Genomic DNA, 18,344 nt, shown 5'->3' with positions numbered 1-18,344 from the left:
AACAATCACCCGCCCTGCCTCTCCGGTCCTCAACAACAACCCCGGTCAGAGTGGCCCCAGGGTCCCTCCGAACCCCATCACCTTCCGTGCTGAACAGACACCAGCAAACCTGCAGAGGAAGTGGTTAAAATTCTTGGTCATGCTTAGGCTTCTGACCCACACATTCCTGAACACAGGCCCCTCCCCTAGCGGCCTGGCATCCCCTCTGCTCAACCTTCTCAGCCTCTTCCCAGATGGCTCCTCCCCGTCCTCTCCTCCACTGGCTGACCTCACACCAGGTCCTGACCCGCACACTACCTACACCGCCACCAGCAAGATCTCTCTAAACCAAGTGGGGACCATGCCACGTCACTGGTTAGGCCTCCTGGGCTCCCGCACCCGGAATATGAAGCGTGAACTCCCCAGCACAAGAAAGGCCCGGCTCCCAACTGTCCGGCTGGAGGGCTCCCAGGTGCTATTTTAGGCGCTGGTGTGCGTGCCGTTCCCTGTGCCCGACCTCGCTGTCCCCAGCTAATTCCTGCTGGCCCTCAGGCCTCCGCTCAGGAATTCCCCCGTCCTCAGGAAGCACTGAGTGGGCAGACACCTTCAATCGCAGGTTCCCTAACCCCTCTCAGCCCTCGGGGCACAGCCAGCCTGTTCCGTGGGTGCCCGGACCCACCACAGAAGTTGGCAGGTAGTAAAGCCAAATACTTGTTCAGTGAATGGATGTCTACGCCAAGTTAAACGTTCAGAAGAGTGAAGACTTGCCCGCTGCCTCCTTCCACAGAAGCACAGCGTTCGTGTCTGCTGTCCATATAAAACGCCCTGTAACAGTCACACACTACCCCACAGGCGTTGAAGAGCCACACCAGGCATCCAACTCCCTCCTCGAATTGATTTCTGCAAGAAATGGCCCCTCGGCCTTCTTTCCGCATCAAGCCGTGGGCTCCAATTCCCAGGCAAACAAAACAAAGTCCTGTTCAACTTCTGCACATTTCACCTATCGGTGTTGATGCCTCCAAGGCTGATTTTTTTTTTTAATGTTTTTAGATTTTAGAGAGAGGGAGGGAAACATTGATGTGAGAAACATCCATCGGCTGCCTCCCCATACACACCCGGACCAGGGATCAAACCCTCAACCTGGGCATGCGCCCCCCACTGGGAATGGAACCAGGACCCTTCTGTGCATGGGAGGATGCACTGAGCCACACCGGCCAGGGCGGTGGATTTTTTTTTTTTTTTTAAATAGAGACATTCCAAAAGTGTCATGTCACTGAGCACTCAGCATAGGACAACCCGATAAAGTCACAAAGTCCCATCTACACCACACCCCACAACACCTGGTAACACATGCAGCTCTGTATCTGCGCTTCTGTTCCATAAACACCGGACTCGCCGCCCAGTCTCCGTCCCAAGCCAGGGGTCACTGGACTTGCTTATCTAGGGAACCGCCAGGCGGGCTCCCAAGTGAGAACTCCAGGCTATCAACTCGGGTGCCCCAGGCTCTGCTCCCCCCAAGGCAAAACTTCAGGGCCTCTGTGAAAACTGATTCCGAAGTCAGCCTACACACCTAACCTGTCCCCAAGTCAGAGACGAAAATGCGCATTTTAAGTGAGCAGCTGAGGAGGTTTGATATTAACTTGAAATTTATGGCACAAGGGTTTTCAGCCCGGAGAGCCTTTTCTCTGGAGACATTTCCCAAACACGCCCGCGGGGGCATCTGGGTTTCCCACCGAGTGAAAGGTGAAAAGGCAGCCGGTTTCCAAACAAGTTGGAGTGTGCGCTCGAGGGTGGGGGTGGGGTGGGGTGGGGGTGGGGTGGGGTGGGGGGAGGTGACCCCGAGGCTCCGAGCAACTCAGGGCCCGGCGGCGCGGCGCCCTTCCCCGCCTCCCGCGGAGGCGCTCGAAGGCCCGGCCTCCGGCTTCCGCCCCCCCGGGCCGCGCGAACCCTCGGCGGGAGCCGGAGAGGCGGCCCCCAGACCGCAGCCGCCCGCGGCCGCCGCGCAGGCCTCGCGTTCCCGAGCGCGCGGGCCGGGCTGAGGCCTTGCCCATCGCCGCGGCGCGCGGCCCGCCCAGCCCCGAGCGCCCCGAGCCCTCGCCCGGGGGACCGAGCGCAGGGGGCGTTTCTGCCCAGGCCGCGCCGCCGCCTCACCGCAAGGACGTCCGCGACGGCGTCCCCGCCCCGGGCCGGACAGCCGGCAGCAGCAGGTGTTCCTGGGGAGGCTCGGCCGGCGGCGGGGACCGGGGCCCGGGCTGCCAGGCTCAGCGGCGGGGGACGGGCGGCGCACTCACCGAGCGCCGGCGGGCGGGCCGCGGCAGGTGCTCGCTCCTCCGGGCCGCACGCCGCTCCGCCGCCGCTCCCGGGGGACTCGGCGCGAAGCCGCCGCCGCCTCCGCCGAGCCCGAGGAGCGCGAGCGCCGCACCGCAGCCTCCGCGCGAGCACGTCCCGGGCGGTGAGAGGGCGCCGAGCGCGAGGGCGGGGCGCGCGGCCGGAGCCTAGCAACCGCCTGACACGCGAGCCCCGCAGCCAATCCCGCGGCCGCTCCGGGAAGCGCCGACCGGCAGTCCGCGCGACGCCCGCTTCTGCCTGCGTCCGCCGCCCCGCAGCGCGCCGCACCCGCGCGCAGGCCCCGCCCTCGCCCGCGCCGCTCTGCTCATTGGCCCGCCACGCCCCCACCCGAGGACACGCCCCGCCCTGGAAGCCCCGCCCCCATGCCAGCCGCGTCCGTCTTGGGACACGCCCAGACCCGGCCGGTCGCCCCGAGCGTGCTGGACTGGGAGTGGGGGAGGGGCGCCGCACCCATCGCTCCCTCCCTGCCCCCCCGTGTCCCAGCCCCCTCCGCACCCCAGGGCCCCGGAGCCGTATCCAACTAAACCGGGGGGCGAGGCTCCAGAACTGGCCTGGCCACAGCTGGCCACCCATCGACCGAGCTCGCCCCCCTGATTTCCCCCAAAGCAAATCGGGAGGCATTTCCCAGCCGTGAACACCACCGGGGAGCGTCCCCCGAACTGCCCAGGATGGTGGACCTGTTGCCCGCACTTAACACGGACGGGGAAACTGAGGCCAGGGCAGGAAGGGCGGGAAGCCGGCCCTTCCCCGGGGGCCCGACTCCCAACTGGCTGGGAGGTCCGGAAAGCGCCTCGGGCTGGACCCGCATACCCTCCCCCTTGCTTTGAACGCGGGAATCTGATGCCTACGTGGGTGCCAGAAATAGCTCTGAGCCTGGCGCACCGGTCACTCCTGGAGGCCTGCATTCCTTCCGGGGGTGGGGGAGCAAGGGACGGGGTTACTGCCCAAGTCTGTCTCCTTTCCAGGGGAGGGTCCTAAAGGCACTCCCGCTCTCCCCAGGGCTTACCTACAGGCCCCGCCCCAAAGGCCCCGCACAGGGCGGTAGGAACCGGACCTGTACAGTCACGGGATGGGGCTGGGGATGGGACCCCGCTCCCTTTCCTCCCCAAACCCTGCACAGGATGTGCCCACTCCCTTCCAGGCCTGAGCTCTTGTCAGTGAGCATTTTGAACACAGAACTGGCTGCTGCCTGCCAGGGGCTTCTCCCTGGTCCCAGATAAGCTCTGGGTCTCCCCTGCTTCCCCCCTCTTCCCCCCCACCCCAACCTTAGGAGCACCTGGGAGAGGCAAATTTCAAAGAGAGCAGAAAGGAATGCCCCATCTCCCAAACACACATTGTGATTCTTTATACGTAACTGTATAGGCTCCAAACCCCATTCATACAGACTTGAAAAGGAACTAAAAACCAGGAAAAGGCCCCAAATCACGTCTTCTATGTTAAACTAAAAATTAATGGCCTTTCAAATTCAACTCTAAAATGCTGCTTCTTTGAAAAAGCTAAGAATGCAGAAAGTTATTTGGGTTTTTAAACAGAATATATTCTCTCATTCACTCCTTCAGCTAACGGAGTCTCCCCCACATACACACACCCACCTGCCCCGAAAAACACACCAGGCACTGCTTGGCAGCCCTAGGTTCTGCCCGGGGTTTTAGTGTCTGAATATGTATGTAAATGTTTTCCCAAAACAAAAGGCTGCATTGGGTACAGGCCTCGTGAGACAGCCCCCTTCTACCATCTGCACCGAAGCTGATCACCCGCGGATGCCAGAGGAACTCCCCTTCCTCCCTCTTGGCACCGGTCTTGCCAGACAAAGCACCAGACCACATTCCGGCAGCCAGGGTCCCAGCACCCCATGCCCAAGCACCCCCAGAGCTCTGGCCAAGGGTGAATCTCTGCCTCAACTACCTGGGGCCCAAAGGTGAGCTAGCCCTTCCTCACCCTGGAGGAGGGAGCGAGGACGAGAGCTAAATCCTTTCCGGTGCCTGCCTCTCCAGGTTTGGGGCTCAGCTGGAGGTGCTGTGGCCCCTGGCTGGCCTGATGCTCTCCCCCCGCTCCCCCAGCCCTCCCACCTTGGCAGAACAGCTCTGAGCTCTGGGCCTCAATGGCTGGCTGGCTTTATTTTTTGTCTGGAGTTGGGGTTCACCCAACCTCCTGTCCCGTCAAGCCCTAGAAGGCAGGAAGGCTCCTGGCTGGAGTTGGACCAGCCTCTCGGTGTCTAACCAGCCCCCATGGAGCCCCCTGGAGAGTAAAGAGGGAGGTGGGCAGCTGGGCCCATAGGTTGGGTTCAAGCTGTAAAGTCAAGGCCTTGTTACTCTGTAGTCAGGAGAGCCAGCGCCCGTCCCCTCCTGCGGAACTGCACTCCCGCCCGAGGGCCCAGCACCAAGTTTCCAGCGACTCTTGGGGGCTATTCTGGGGCCCCAGCAGGACCGTGGCCACCCGAGGTCAGGCTGTGCTCACAGCCAGTTGGAGAACAAAACCACGAATGAGGCCCAGAACACGCCCAGGAGCAGCTGCTCAAAGCGGCCTGGGCCTGGGGAGGTCTGATCGAGAGGCCGAGAACCAGGCTCTTCAGGACCCACAGTCACCCCGCCTCTCTCCTGGCCCTCCAGCTCCCAGCGCTTTCTCCACTCACCCCAGCCAGAGGCTCCAGGAAGATTACCACTCCAAGGTTTGTCCCCCACTGGAGCATGAGCCCTCGAGGCCACAGACCAGTGTGCTTGGGCCACATTGCAACCATCACCTAACAGTCTGCCTATCCTTTGGGACAGAAGAAATCAAGGGAGCGGCCCTGGCCGGTTTGGCTCGGTGGATAGAGCATTGGCCTGAGGACTGAAGGGGCCCAGGTTCGATTCCGGTCAAGGGCATGTACCTTGGTTGCAGGCACATCCCCAGTGGGGAGTGTGCAGGAGGCAGCTGATTGATATGTCTCTCTCATCAATGTTTTTAACTCTCTATCCCTCCCCCTTCCTCTCTGTAAAAAATCAATAAAATATCCTACCTAAAAAAAAAGAGTAATATGCTAACTGACCGTATCTTCGCTACACCCACAGCCAATCAGGGCGCTATGCAAATTAACCCAGCAAAGATGGCAGCCCCCACGCGCTGCCCCGCCCCCCATCACTGAGGGACCCGGGTGGCGGCGCTGCCCCTGTCGCAGATGGCAGCGCCGGGGTCCAAGCCCCGACCCTGAAAGAAGGCGGAAGGCGGTGGCCAGAGCCAAGGCCTGGGTCCCCGGTGCAGGAGGAAAACTGGTGCCAGCAGCCAGGTGAAGGAAGGTCTATTGCACGAATCTTTGTGCAACGGGCCTCTAGTGTGAAAATATTTAAAAAAACACAGAAATCAGGGGGGTGACCAGCCTCACCACTCGGTAGGCCGTCATCTCCAAGGGTCCACGTCCTGGGCAAGGCTAAGGCAAACGTTTGGGTGTTTCCTTGGGGCGGAGCCGACTTAGCCAAGGCCTTGGTTCTAACTCAGATAAAATCCCGCAGACACCTACGTGGGTCAAAGTTCTCTCTGGCCTTAGGGTTCCAGGGCTCTTTATTCTGGCATGTTTCCAAGGAACCAGGGCCCAGGGCCGGTGCCCAGCCTCAGGTTCTTCCAGAGGGAGGAGGGCTGCGGCTGCTGATCCTCCCCCAGGCCCGGTAGACAGGGGCAGGGGCAGTGCTGGCTGAGGCTGAGGCTTCTGACCCACATGCCAGGCCTTCAGGTCTGCGTGGAGCAGTGGGCTGGCTGGCAAGCAGGGCAGCCAAGTCAGGGCAAGGGAGGGGTCCCTTTTGTCTGAACTTAACAGAAGGCAGATTGTCTGGCGGCTCGGGCAGAATGAAAGGCTGATAAGTTCATCCGGGAGAAACTGCCAGGAGGCGTGTTTGCGGGTCACCACCAGCCCTTCCCTCGCAGGGCCTCACTCCCGCTCCCAGCAGCCCCCTCACACACGCCTGGCACAGGCCTCCCCCCCCCCACCACCAGCCAGGCGGCAGCTCCCACACCTGGCCTCCAGGACAGTCCAGTCCAGGGGGCGCAGGACCCCACAGGCAGGGTGAGTATCGGTTGAATGGAAAAAGCCACTTCTCCCCCCTTGGGGGGCTCTCATGGCCTCTGCCCTCCCTGAGCACGTGCTCCTCCCTGGGACCAGACAGTCCCCCAAGGCCGGCTTTGGGTGACGGTTCCCAACACACGGGGTTGGTTGGCCTTGAGCACTGGACTCGACACCAGGTTAGGGCTGGGCTGACCGCAGCCAGCAGAGCCCAGGGGCCTACTTGCCGTTCCTCTTTCGTCCCTGACCCGCTAGCTCCCAAGCTCAGCCTTGGGGAGGCCCGCCCACACTCAGCTGGGTCAGCCGGGAGAGGCCCTTCTCTGCTCTCAGCCGAATGCCCACGCCTGGCTCAGGCCTGCACCCCCGGCTCCTCCAGGGCAAACCCCGCTTTCTCAGAGGTCGCCTGAGGCCTGGGCATGTCTCTCACCATGCTGCACTCCCCTCAGCGGCCCTTCGTCAAGAGACAGGGACCAGTTACCCAGCAACCACTGGCTCTGACTCCCTTACCATGGCTGGCGGGTATGCCCTTGGCCCACGGGAAAGTGCGGGGCCGAGCGGACAGATAGGCAGGGCCTCTGGGAGCCCCACCTGTGGCCCGGGAATCCCTGACATTTCTGGGAGGAATGAGAGGGGTCCCTGGAGTCATCTTGAGGGAAACTAACAATGGGACAAAGAGTGACTGTCAGCACACGGGCCAAGACTCCCATTGTGTCCGCGTGAGGAATAAACCCAGAGCGAAGGTCACATGAGCTGCTTGCCTTTTCTGCTCGTCCGCATCATCCAGTGACCTCACATGTGGGCTTCGGACCTGCCTGCTGGCTGAGAGTGACCGATGACCACTCTGGGTGACTGAGTCAGGGCCAGGGTGAAACATCCATCATGTGTTTTCAACCCACAGGTGTTTTCTGAGTCTGTTGTTTGCTGGGAGCCCAGCAAGGGATACAAGGAACAGGCCTGCTCTTGCGGAGCCCAAATCCTAGTGTACCACGACAGACAGCAAATAAACAAATAAAAACGATAACAAATAAGTCCATGAAAATGGAATGACCAGGGGCTGGGAAGGCTGGGCGGGGCCAGGGGCTGCTGTGTGGTGCGGTTCAGCAGGGAAGTCCGGCAGGAGGTGCGGGAGGAAGCCCGGGCTTAGGGAAGGAGTGGAGCAGGCCTGGGATGGAGGGGGAGTGCGCAGGCCGGTCTGAGGAGCCCTGCATGTGGCCATGGCCTCAGCAGAGAATGGAACAGGGAACGAGGCAGGAAGAGCAACTGCTGGGAAGGCAGGCGCTGGGGCTGGACTGAACCAGGCCGGGCTTTGCCAGAGTGGATCCCAGGACCGGGACCAGGCAGGTTAGCTGAGGGTGGGAGCGAGGAGGCGCGGAGTGGAGCCGGCGGCCTGGGGCCTCCAGGAAGGAATGTGGTGGGGTGACTCATGGGGGCAGCAGTTTGGCCACAGCCCGGGCCCTCCTCCACCTGGTAGGTGGGGAGAGAGAGACTAAGCAGAGAGGTAGGGGGTCTTTTGGAGGGAGGAGTACCAGGCCCCAGGGAGTCAAGTCAGAACAAGCATTTAGAATACCTTGGAATGCAGAGAGAACACGTGCCAGAGGAGGAAGGACAGGGCGAGGGGGAGGAGACACCCCTGTGGTGGGGGGGGTGGTTCCTGGGTGCGGGCAGCTCCTGGTATGTGCTGCAGGTGAGGGCTCTAGGGCAGACCCTGCAGAGCCCCCCACCCCCCTCACAGGGCCTAGCACCAACTCCCTGGGCAAAGAAGTCCATGGCTGGGCCCAGGGGAGGAGGAGAGAGCAGAGGAGTGAGAGTGGGAGTGGGAGGCGGGGGACAAGGTCCTGCCCCAAGGCAGCTTCCAGGGAAAGGACCCATCCACTCCCCTGGGGCTGCTGGCAGACCCCCCACCCCCATGCAGGAGGCCCTGGGGACGGTGAGCTGTCACCTGGAAGGCCCTTGAGGCCTCAGCCAGCCGTCCCCTCCTGCTCACTGCTCAGGGCCAGTGACCTTCAGAGGTCGCTCCCTGCAGCTGCCATTTACCCAGAGGGGACTGAGTCCTGGCCGGGCCACCTGTGAATGGGCAGGAGAGGTCTGTGTCCATCGGGCTCAGTGGGCCTGACAAGGGACCTTAAGGACCGGAAGGCCTGAGGGGAAGGACAGGGCCCAGCTCAGGAAGGGTCCTCAGGTGGGCGAGGCCCCATCTGAGCCAGGCTCGGCGGGACAGGCTGCGGGCGGGCGTGGTGGAGGGGGGCTCTGCCCAGGCGCTGACACGTGCCAGGGCCTTACAAAGAGCCATTCATGCCGCGTGGAGACTTTTCCCAGAAAAGGTGAAAAGCATTTCGCGCCTGCCTCTCTCACCCATGTCCGCGCCCACGAGGGATGTGGCAGCTGGTAGGACACAGGGTGGGGACGCGGGAAGGAAGGCTGCTTCTGAGCGGACCTCCGGGGCCTCAGAGCCAGGGCCGCAGCTGCTCGTCCCATTTGGGGGAGGGGCAGGAAGGAAGGCTGGCCTCAGCTGACCCCTCCCGCCCTCAGCCTGAAGCTCCCCTGTACTCACCCTGCTGCCTGGGACCCTCAGCCATGGGTTCCATGTCGGTGGCGGAGCTGAGGCCCTGGCGTTGAGGTGGGCAGAGAGCTGGGAGCTCACAGGCCTCCTCGCAGGACCTACCCAGTGCGTCCCCAGGCCTCGTGGGAGCTCACACCCAGGCCCCAAGCTACCTGTGACCCTGCCCTGCTGGGCGCTCTGCCTGACTTCCGGCTGCGGAGGGCCCGACCCCTCACTTCCTGCCGGCAGGGGCAGGGCCTACAGGTGCCCCAGGCCTACCTGCTCCTTGGGGGCAGCCCAGAGTTGAGGTCCCAAAAGCCGAGGCCCTGGGCCCTGCCTCTGCCGCACTGGGGCCTTGGGCAGCCCCCCTCCCTCTCTGAACCTGCGGGCCAGAGCTTTCCAAAACCCTGTTTACTCTCCTTCCCAGCGGAAGGCCAGGCACAGGTGCAGATAAGGAGCCGAGGGGGTGGGGAGGGAAGATCCAACCCAGCGACAGGGTTGTGGAGCATCCCAGAGGGAGAGTCCCCAGGCAGGCGGTGTAGCCCAGAAGGAAGGCCTTTGGGGACCAAAGGGAGAAAGGGGGCGGGGGCACGGGCTCCTTCTCCAGCCGCCCAGCCCCCACCCCAACCTCCTCTCTTCCCTGAGGAATGTCTGTTGCAGCTGAAAGTCAGGCTGGCCAGTCAGCCCGAAGATGCTTCCCCGCCCCCAAGGCCTCCACCCCACAGGCTTCCGACTTCCATTCCCACGGCCCAGCAGCCAGGCGCTCCCTCACCTGTTGCTGCCCGGCTCCCTCCCCCGGAGCGGCAGCTGTTCCCGACAGCTGGATCGAGTGGCTGAACTGCCGTGACCTCGCCCCCCTCGCCGCCCCCCCTGCCCTCATGGCCCTGCTGGCCCACCCACAGCCCTGACTTTCACACGGCCCATGTCCTCAAGTCCGAGACCCACGCAGCGGTGGGCCGCCCGCCCATGCCGCACAGGGACCACAGCTGCCAGGCTCCCAGGCCCTCAAGGGCCCAGTGCCCTTGCCTCCTGCCCGCCAAGGGGAGGGCCAGCCCGCGCCCTGCACAGCGAGCGCCCTTTCTTCTTGGGTCTCGGACTTCTGAGCACCTTGGGTGTGGCCTCGGGGGAGGAGGAGGCTGTGGGCCCTGTCCCCTGCTCACCCAGGCCTCACGGGACAGCAGCCAGGTCTGACGTCCAGACCCAAAGCTACCTGTGACCAGCGCTGCTCAGCGCTCCACCGGATGCCGCCTCCCGGCTGCAGGAGGACAGACTCCTCCTTCCTGCTCACCTGCCAGGCTGGGCTCCCTCCCTCCCTTTACCCCACCCCCACCTTCCTGCCCTCCACTTCCACCCGCAAGATCTCCATCTCCACTTCCTCTTCTCTCAGTACCTACCCACACCTCTTTCCCCCATTTTTTAATGACCCCTGCCACATAGAGAATCTTTTTTAAAAAATTATTTCAGAGGAGAAGGGAGGGGGAGAGAGAGAAACATCAATGATGAGAGAGAATCATTGGCTGCCTCCTGGGCTCCCCACACTGGGGATGGGGCTCATAATCTGGGCATGCGCCCTGAGCAGCCGTAGAACCGAACCGTGACCTCCTGGTTCATAGGTAGATGCTCAACCACAGAACCAGGCCAGCAGGGCTGGAGACTCTTTTTTAAAAAAATATATTTTATTGCCCTGACTGGTTTGGCTCAGTGGATAGAGCATCGGCCTGCAGACTGAAGGGTCGCAGGTTCGATTCCGGTCAAGGGCATGTACCTTGGTTGCGGGCACATCCCCAGTAGGGAGTGTGCAGGAGGCAGCTGACCGATGTTTCTCTCTCATCGATGTTTCTAACTCTCTATCCCTCTCCCTTCCTCGCTGTAAAAAAAATCAATTAAAAAATATATTTAAAAATATATATATATATATATATATTTTATTGATTTTTCACAGAGAGGAAGAGAGAGGGATAGAGAGTTAGAAACATCGATGAGAGAGAAACATCGATCAGCTGCCTCCTGCACACCCCCGACTGGGGATGTGCCCGCAACCAAGGTACATGCCCTTGACCGGAATCGAACCTGGGACCCTTTAGTCCGCAGGCCGACGCTCTATCCACTGAGCCAAACTGGTCACAGCTGGAGACTCTTCCAGTTCTTACAAATATGCCAGGCATCTGCCAGCTCTGCTGGTCTTCCCACTTCCCACACTGCTGCCCACGGCATCCTGTTCCACTGGGCCACCCTCGTTCCTGTCTGTTTCCAGCCTGGGCGTGTGCCCCTGCTCTGGACCCCTGCTTCGCCCACCACATCATTAGTTAGATTTAAAGCTGACCCCCAGGACAGACGGGGAGATCTGTGTCTGCCTGCTCCCTCCCTCCATCCTGGGAACCTCTAGTACCCGAGAGAGGGCTGGCATCTAGAAGGCATGCAAGAAAGTTGGAAGGAATGGATGGCTGTTTTATTGAAAACGAGGCCTTCGCCATGGTTGGGTAGCTCAGCTGGTTGGAGCGTCGTCCCAATGTGCCCAGGTTTCAGGTTCGATCCCTGATTAGTGCACATGCAGGAACCAACCAGTGGGTGCGTAAATACGTGGAACAACAGGTCGATGTTTCCCTCTCTCTCTCTCAAATCAACTTTTAAAAAAAGAAAGAAAGAAAAGAAAGGGAGGCCTTGGGGGGCCTTGAGTCTGTGCTAGAGACCTGTAGCCTTTTGCAGAGTCCCATTGGCATGTTGGAGCCTGAATCCCATAAACCAACACACCTTCATGGATCCCAGCCGCCTGCAGAACAAATCTAAGCCCCTCTGTGCCGCCTGGGCAATAGGAACCTGCCCCACACACGCCAGGACCCCCAGTCTCAGCACTTCCCCTCACGTCCTCCCAGGGCCACCTGTGTGTCCCCTCTCCCGCCACCCGCTCCAGTCCTGCCCCAGGAGCCCTCCGCTCCTGGATGGCAGCGATCGCCCTCAGAACAACAACTGCGGAGCTCTGTCCCGCCCCCCGCACCCTGGACACACAACCGAGGCCCCAGGGTTAAGTCACTTATCAGAGGCCACACAGCCCGTCAGTGGCCACGCCGTGGATTTGTGTCCATCTTCAGAGCCTCACTGTACCTGGCCCAGAGCAAAGAACTCCACTGATGCTTGCCGAGTGGGTGAAAAGTGGATGCGCTGCATCACAATGTCAGCTGCCAGGACCATCCACTGCTGGAGCCGGGGATGCAGAGGCTTGGGGCTCATGAGAGGGGCTTCCGGGCTTGGGAGAAACAGGGCTAGGTCTGTCTCCCTCTCCCCTCTCCTCACGCACCTGGTTCACCTTGTGGGGTCTGGACATGGCGGAGTTGTGGAAACAGTCAGGGAGCAGGGAGGGAGGGAAGAGGCTGCAGGCCAACCCCAGCGAGGAAGAAAAGGCAGAGGCCTCCAGGCCAGCTAGCCCTGGTGTGGCTCAGTGGATAGAGCATTGGCCTGTGGACCAAAAGGTCCTCGGTTCGATTCCCGTCAAGGGCACGTAATGTGGATCTTTTTCAATAGATGGAGTTACACATATGTTGATATATATGCGACTTGATATGTATGCTATTTTGTTGTATTGACAACAAGCTTCAAAACTTCATGTGTCAAATTTTCTGAAGGTGTTAACATCACAGATATTTTTACACTTAAAAATGTCGATTTCGTGCCAAAAAAAGAGCATTTGCGGGAAGTTTAAATTCATTACTTTATTTGAAGAAAAGTGCTGCTGAAAGTTATCGTACACTTCGGGAAGCTTATAGTGAACATGCTCCATCTCGAGATACTTGTGAACGCTGGTTTAAACGCTTTAGAAGTGATGATTTCGATGTGAAAGAAAAAGAACGTCCAGGTCAACTGAAAAAATTTGAAGACCAACAGTTACAAGCATTATTGGATGAAGGTGCGTGTCAAACTCAAAAACAACTTGCAGAAAGATTAAAGATTGCTCAGCAAACAATTTCTGGTCGTTTACAAGCAATGGGAAAGATTTTAAAGGAAGGAAAATGGTTCATCAACTGAACGAAAGACAAATGGAAAACCAAAAAGTCATCAGTAAAACGTTGCCTTTTTGCATCGAATTGTGACTGGCGATGAAAAGTGGATTTATTTTGAGAATCCCAAACACACAGAATCATGGGTTGATTCAGGTCAACCATCAACATCGACTGCAAGGCCAAATCGCTTCGGAAGAAAGACACTGCTCTGCGTTTGGTGGGATCAGGAAGGTGTGGTGCATTATGCGCTTCTAAAACCGTTAATACTGATTGCTACCGACAACAAATAATCAATTTGAACCACGCTTTGATCGTAAAACCACCACAATGGGCCAGAAGACACGGCAAAGTAATTTTGCTTCATGATGACGCACCAGCACACACTTCAAAACCAGTTAAAGACACGTTAAAAGATCTTGCCTGGGAAGTATGAACCCACCCGCCGTATTCACCAGACCTTGCTCCTTCAGATTACCACTTGTTCCCATCGATGGCACACACACTTTCTGAGCAGCACTTCAAATGTACGAAGAAGTGGAAGATCGGGTCTCTGAATGGCCTGCCTCAAAACAAGAAAAGTTCTATTGGGACGGTACCCACAGATTACCTGACAGATGGGGGAATGTGTAGCTAGCGATGAGCATTACTCTGAATAAAGCACTTTTGATGTTTCTCTTGAAATTATCGTGTCTTCTTTGATTAAAATATGCGCATCATTAACCGTTAACTGGTCAATCCGCATTATTAACCAGTAACTGGTCAATCTGCATTATTAACTGGTAACTGGTCAATCCACATTATTAACCGGTAACTGGTCAATCTGCGTTATTAACTGGTACCCCTGGTACTTGGTTGCAGGCTCCTCCCCAGCCTGGACCCTGGTCAGGGCGTGTGCAGGAGGCAACACAACCCGTGTGTTTCTCATGGATGTCTCTCTCTGTCTCTCCCTCTCTTCCACTCTCCCTAAAAATCAATGGAAAACATCCTGTGGTGAGAATTTAAAAAACAAACAAACAAAACAGAGCAGCACAAAGGCCGGGGGCCAGGGGCTGGACAGAGGAATTCTCCGCGGCCTGATTATGGGTCCTCTGTGGCTCTGGCATTTAATCTAAGCCCACATCTGCCCTAAGGGTAAAGGGTAAGGAACTGGGTAAGTCGCCAAATCAAATCACAAAGCCCTTTTTACTGAGCACCTAGTCTGTTCCCAGGCAGGCGGGAAGTCCAGAGGCAGAGAACTGGGGGTCACAGCCAGGCGGGGAGAAGCAGGCGCTCCCGCCCTTCAGTGGGGGAAGCCGGCAGGAAACCAGCAGGTGTGTGGGAGCCAGCGGGGGCCTGGCCGGGCTGAGGGCCTGTGGAGGAGGGGACCCTGCAGCCGGGTCGCTGGGAGGGGAGCGGCCGCTTCCTGCCGCCGGGGAATTCCAGGAGAGGTCAGCAGCGCAGAGCCTGGCCAGGCCTGGCCACGCGGACAAGAAGGAGGCAGGGGCGACTGCTGAGCAGGTCCTGCCAGGCATCTGGATTTTGCTGGAACTTGCCTAGCTCTGAGCAGAATGGTCTGGAGTGGGGGCCACGCAGTGGGGGGGGCTCAGGAAAGGAGGTAGGGGAACTGACAAGATGGCCAGCTGCTGGCCCGCATTGCCCAACGCTAGCGTCATCTCGTTGCGGATTCCTTTCCTAACGGGATAAAATGTACCAACCGCGAGGCCCAGGGGGGCCTGGTGGAGCCCAGGGGCTGCAGGACAGCGGGCCCCAGGGCAGCGAGGGCAGCCCGAGCATTCCTTGGCGCCCTGTCCCCAGCAGCTGCAGGAAACTGTTCCAAGCCCGAGCCACGCACCGCAGCCCCCACGGAGAAGGGCTTCTTCCTGCCACCCCCGTGCACAGACCGAGTCCTGCAGGGCAGCTGAGTATTCCAGGGCCGCCCCGGGCGGGGGCAGGCGGGCTGTGAGCCAGCATTTCGGAAGGCAGCGTGGGGCCTGCCCGAGAAGGGGGTGCCGTGGATTTCATTGCCTGTGGGTCCCCAGCCTTCCTACCTCCATAAGCCAAAAAAGTGATTGACACTTTCCCAGACCAACCCCCCCCCCCCCCCCCCCAGCCCGGGAGACAGAGAACTTGCCGTAACTTACAAGGGCCCCTGAACAGCCCGCAGCCCCTGCAGCGTGGTGCAGGCAGGCAGAAGTGTAGTCTGGTTCTGCCCCAAATGGCTGAGGCTCGGCCAGCGCCTGGCCATCTTGGCTTGCACTGCCCTCTAGGGCCTGAGAGGCTGGGCGAGGGGAGACTCCGGGGCCCACCTGCTCCGCCCGCTCCTTGGATTTACTTCAAATCACCCCATTGGGGACCGTCTACAGGAAAGGGCAGCTCCAAACCCAGCTGAGAGTCTGCACCTGCACCCACCGGGCGGGGCTGTCCCAGTCCCACTGGGCCTCCCAGTCCCCAAACGGATCTGCCGCCCCCTGCCTTCTGCTTATCCCCAGGAGTCTGGCTGCCAACTGGAGGCCTCAGGGAGCTTTGGAAGCGCTGGGCTTGGATTTACATACATTTCCATAAACATACCTTCTCGTGTTTTTTAATATAAATTATTATTTTTAATTTATTTTTTAATATATATTTTTATTGATTTCAGAGAGGAAGGGAGAGGGAGAGAGAGATAGAAACATCAATGATGAGAAAGAATCATTGATTAGTTGCCTCCTGCACGCCCTCTACAGGGGATCAAGCCCACAACCGGGGCATGTGCCCTTGACCGGGAATCGAACCCTGACTCCCTGGTTCATAAGTGGACACTCAACCACTGAGCCGGGCTGGTGGTGCTTTTTAATGGGCTGTCTGCCTCAGTCACTCACCACATCTATGAGCACCTGCTATGTACCGGCTCTGGGCTGAGTATAGCACAAGGTGAAGTCATGCCCATACTTCTGGGTCCTGCCTGAATCTCATCCCGGGGGACCCTTCAGTCCGCAGGCCGGCCCTCCATCCACTGAGCAAACCAGCCAGGGCCCATCTGGTTCATCTGGAAACTGAATCCCTCTTCCACTCAGTTAGTAAGCTGCCCGCGTGGCCACAGCTAGGAGAGCCCTAGCCCTAGCTAGTTTGGCTCAGTGGATAGGGTGCCGGCCTGTGGACTAGAGGGTCCCGGGTGCAATTCTGGTCAAGGGCACATGCCGGGGTTGCAGGTTCCATGCCTGGCCTTGTTCGTCACTTCATGCTTCCTCCTGTTGCCAACACGCAATTGTGAGCTCACAGTAGGAGAGGAGAAACGAACTCCTGTTTGCTCTAGGAAGCCTTTAACGAAGTGAACTGGCGAAATCCTCGCAAGGGGCCCGGCTGGGTTTGCTCAGTGGTTGAGGGTAGACCCATGTACCAAGAGGTCCCTGGTTCGATTCCTGGTCAGGGCACCTGTCCAGGTGGTGGGCTTGATCCCCAGCAGGGGGCGTGCAGAAGGCAGCCAGTCTATGAAGTCTCTCTCATCATTGATGTTTTTCTCTCTCTTCCTCTCTCTTCCTCTCTGAAATCAATTTAATAAGAGATCAACCAAAGGCCTTGTATCCATGCACATGAGCATGACCAATGGAAACAAACAATAGGGGGTGGGGGCATCTACTGGGGGGCGGGAGGGGAGAGGTCAATGGGGGAAAAGAAGACGTAAAACTTTCAACAATAAAGCATTTAAAACATATATATATTTATATAGGACTGGGCAGAAGGAGACGTCTCCAAAATCCAGGTGTGGACATGCAAAAGGGAGCCTGGCATGGTCTCATTGTTTTTTTATTTTACTTTTTAAAATTGATTTTAAAGAGGGAGGAAGAGAGAGAAATATAGCCCTGGCTGGTTTGGCTCAGTGGATAGAGCGTCGGCCTGTGGACTGAAGGGTCCCAGGTTTGATTCCAGTCAGGGCACATGCCAGGGTTGTGGGCTCAATCCCCAGTAAGGGGTGTGCAGGAGGCAGCTGACCAATGATTCTCTCTCATCATTGATGTTTCTATCTCTCCCTCTCCCTTCCTCTCCGAAATCAATAAAAATATATTATAAAAAAAAAGAGAGAGAGAAATATAAATGTGACAGAGACATTGATGAGTTGTCTCCTCTACACACCCCAACTGGAGACCAAACGCACAGCCTAGGCAAGTGCCCCGACCAGGGATGGAACCCACGACCTCCCAGTGCATAGGACTACGCTCCAACCAAGTCCACACCAGCCAGGACTTGTTTTTGATTATTGGTGGGACTCTTTTTCTTTTTTTTAATATATTTTATCGATTTTTTACAGAGAGGAAGGGAGAGGGATAGAGAGTGAGAAACATCGATCAGCTGCTTCCTGCACACCTCCTACTGGGGATGTGTCCGCAACCAAGGTACATGCCCTTGACCGGAATCGAACCTGGGACCTCTCAGTCCGCAGGCCGACGCTCTATTCACTGAGCCACATCGGTTAGGGCTTGATGGGACTCTTGATACAATCGTTGCCTTGGTAATACTAGGAGATAAGGTCTGGGGAAAAACCTTGGGGAGGTTGAGTGTCCAAGAATCAGGTGAGGAACATCATTCCAGGTACCCAGAGCCCACCTCCCTCCTATGCCAGTCCCACCAGCCTTGAATCTGGGAGCCTATTCTTATGAGCGGGTGAATCTCCACTTCCCAGCAGGTGGCGCTACGGTCCTGACTGTGCTGAAGGTTGCTAGGAGACCTCAGAGGAAATCCAAGTGGCACACAAAAAAAGCAACTAAATGCAAAAAGGCCAATATGGGGAATTGCCCAATGTCACCCCAATCAATTCAATTAAAAATAAATAAGTGGAGGAATTGAAGAACCAAAAAAAATCCCATAAAATAGGTAGAAAACAAATAGCTAAGTGACACCTGGTTCCTTTCCTGCCGGCGACAACGAATTTCATGATCAGGCCAACCCAGAAGGGAAGAAGGGAAAACGTTTTCTCCCCTAGGTTTTTTTTGTGTGTGTGTGTGGTTTTTTTTTGACGAGCTTTATTACATTGTTGGTGTCATGTGGGGGAGAGTCCTTTTAGCCTGGGCTGTTAATTTGATGTGTTCATAGTGCATTTTTCCTAAAGTGTGTCTCCCCTAGGGTTTTGGTGAGCCTGCTGGGTGACCCCTGGCTGGGCACTGCTGCTCTGGGGTGCTGAGAGACCCGGGGACCTGGGACAAGCACCCGCAGAAGGAATTCTTACCCGTCTCCTGGGCCTCGCTGCCTGTGCCGTCTGGTGGAAGTGAGAATTGTGAGTTCCTGTCTTTTTCTCAGTTTAGATGAACAGAAAATATTTGTGCGAGAATTTGTTTTCTCCTGTTAAAGTGTTTTATGTTCATGTGATTATTAGACCAGCAGAAGAGCCTAGGAGGGTAGGGGGACGTTTTCCTCCCCACACAGGCATCCTGCTTCCTCTGTTCCCCATCTTTATCGGAAAGCCCGTCTGCTCAGTGCTCTGAAGTGCTGCCTTGGT

At 58.0% G+C, this 18,344-nt stretch overlaps 1 protein-coding gene across 4 annotated transcripts in view; it reads right to left on the bottom strand.

Annotated features, from left to right (window-relative positions):
• DAG1 (dystroglycan 1) overlaps positions 1–10,081 on the bottom strand; it is a 48,866-nt gene extending 38,785 nt beyond the window's left edge. The window contains exon 1 of one of the 4 annotated variants that reach the window (XM_079794395.1): positions 10,061–10,081. The gene's annotated coding sequence lies outside the window, so the exon portion shown is untranslated. Of the gene's footprint in view, positions 1–2,130; positions 2,574–8,912; positions 9,275–10,060 lie in introns of those variants that run through there. The other 3 variants (XM_079794394.1, XM_079794393.1, XM_079794392.1) reach the window with 3 other exon arrangements.
• Positions 10,082–18,344: the final 8,263 nt, after the last annotated feature.

This window comes from Cnephaeus nilssonii (genome assembly GCF_951640355.1).
Source record: "Cnephaeus nilssonii genome assembly, chromosome: 17".
NCBI lineage: Eukaryota > Metazoa > Chordata > Mammalia > Chiroptera > Vespertilionidae > Cnephaeus > Cnephaeus nilssonii.
This window is presented reverse-complemented; position numbering and strand designations above follow the sequence as displayed.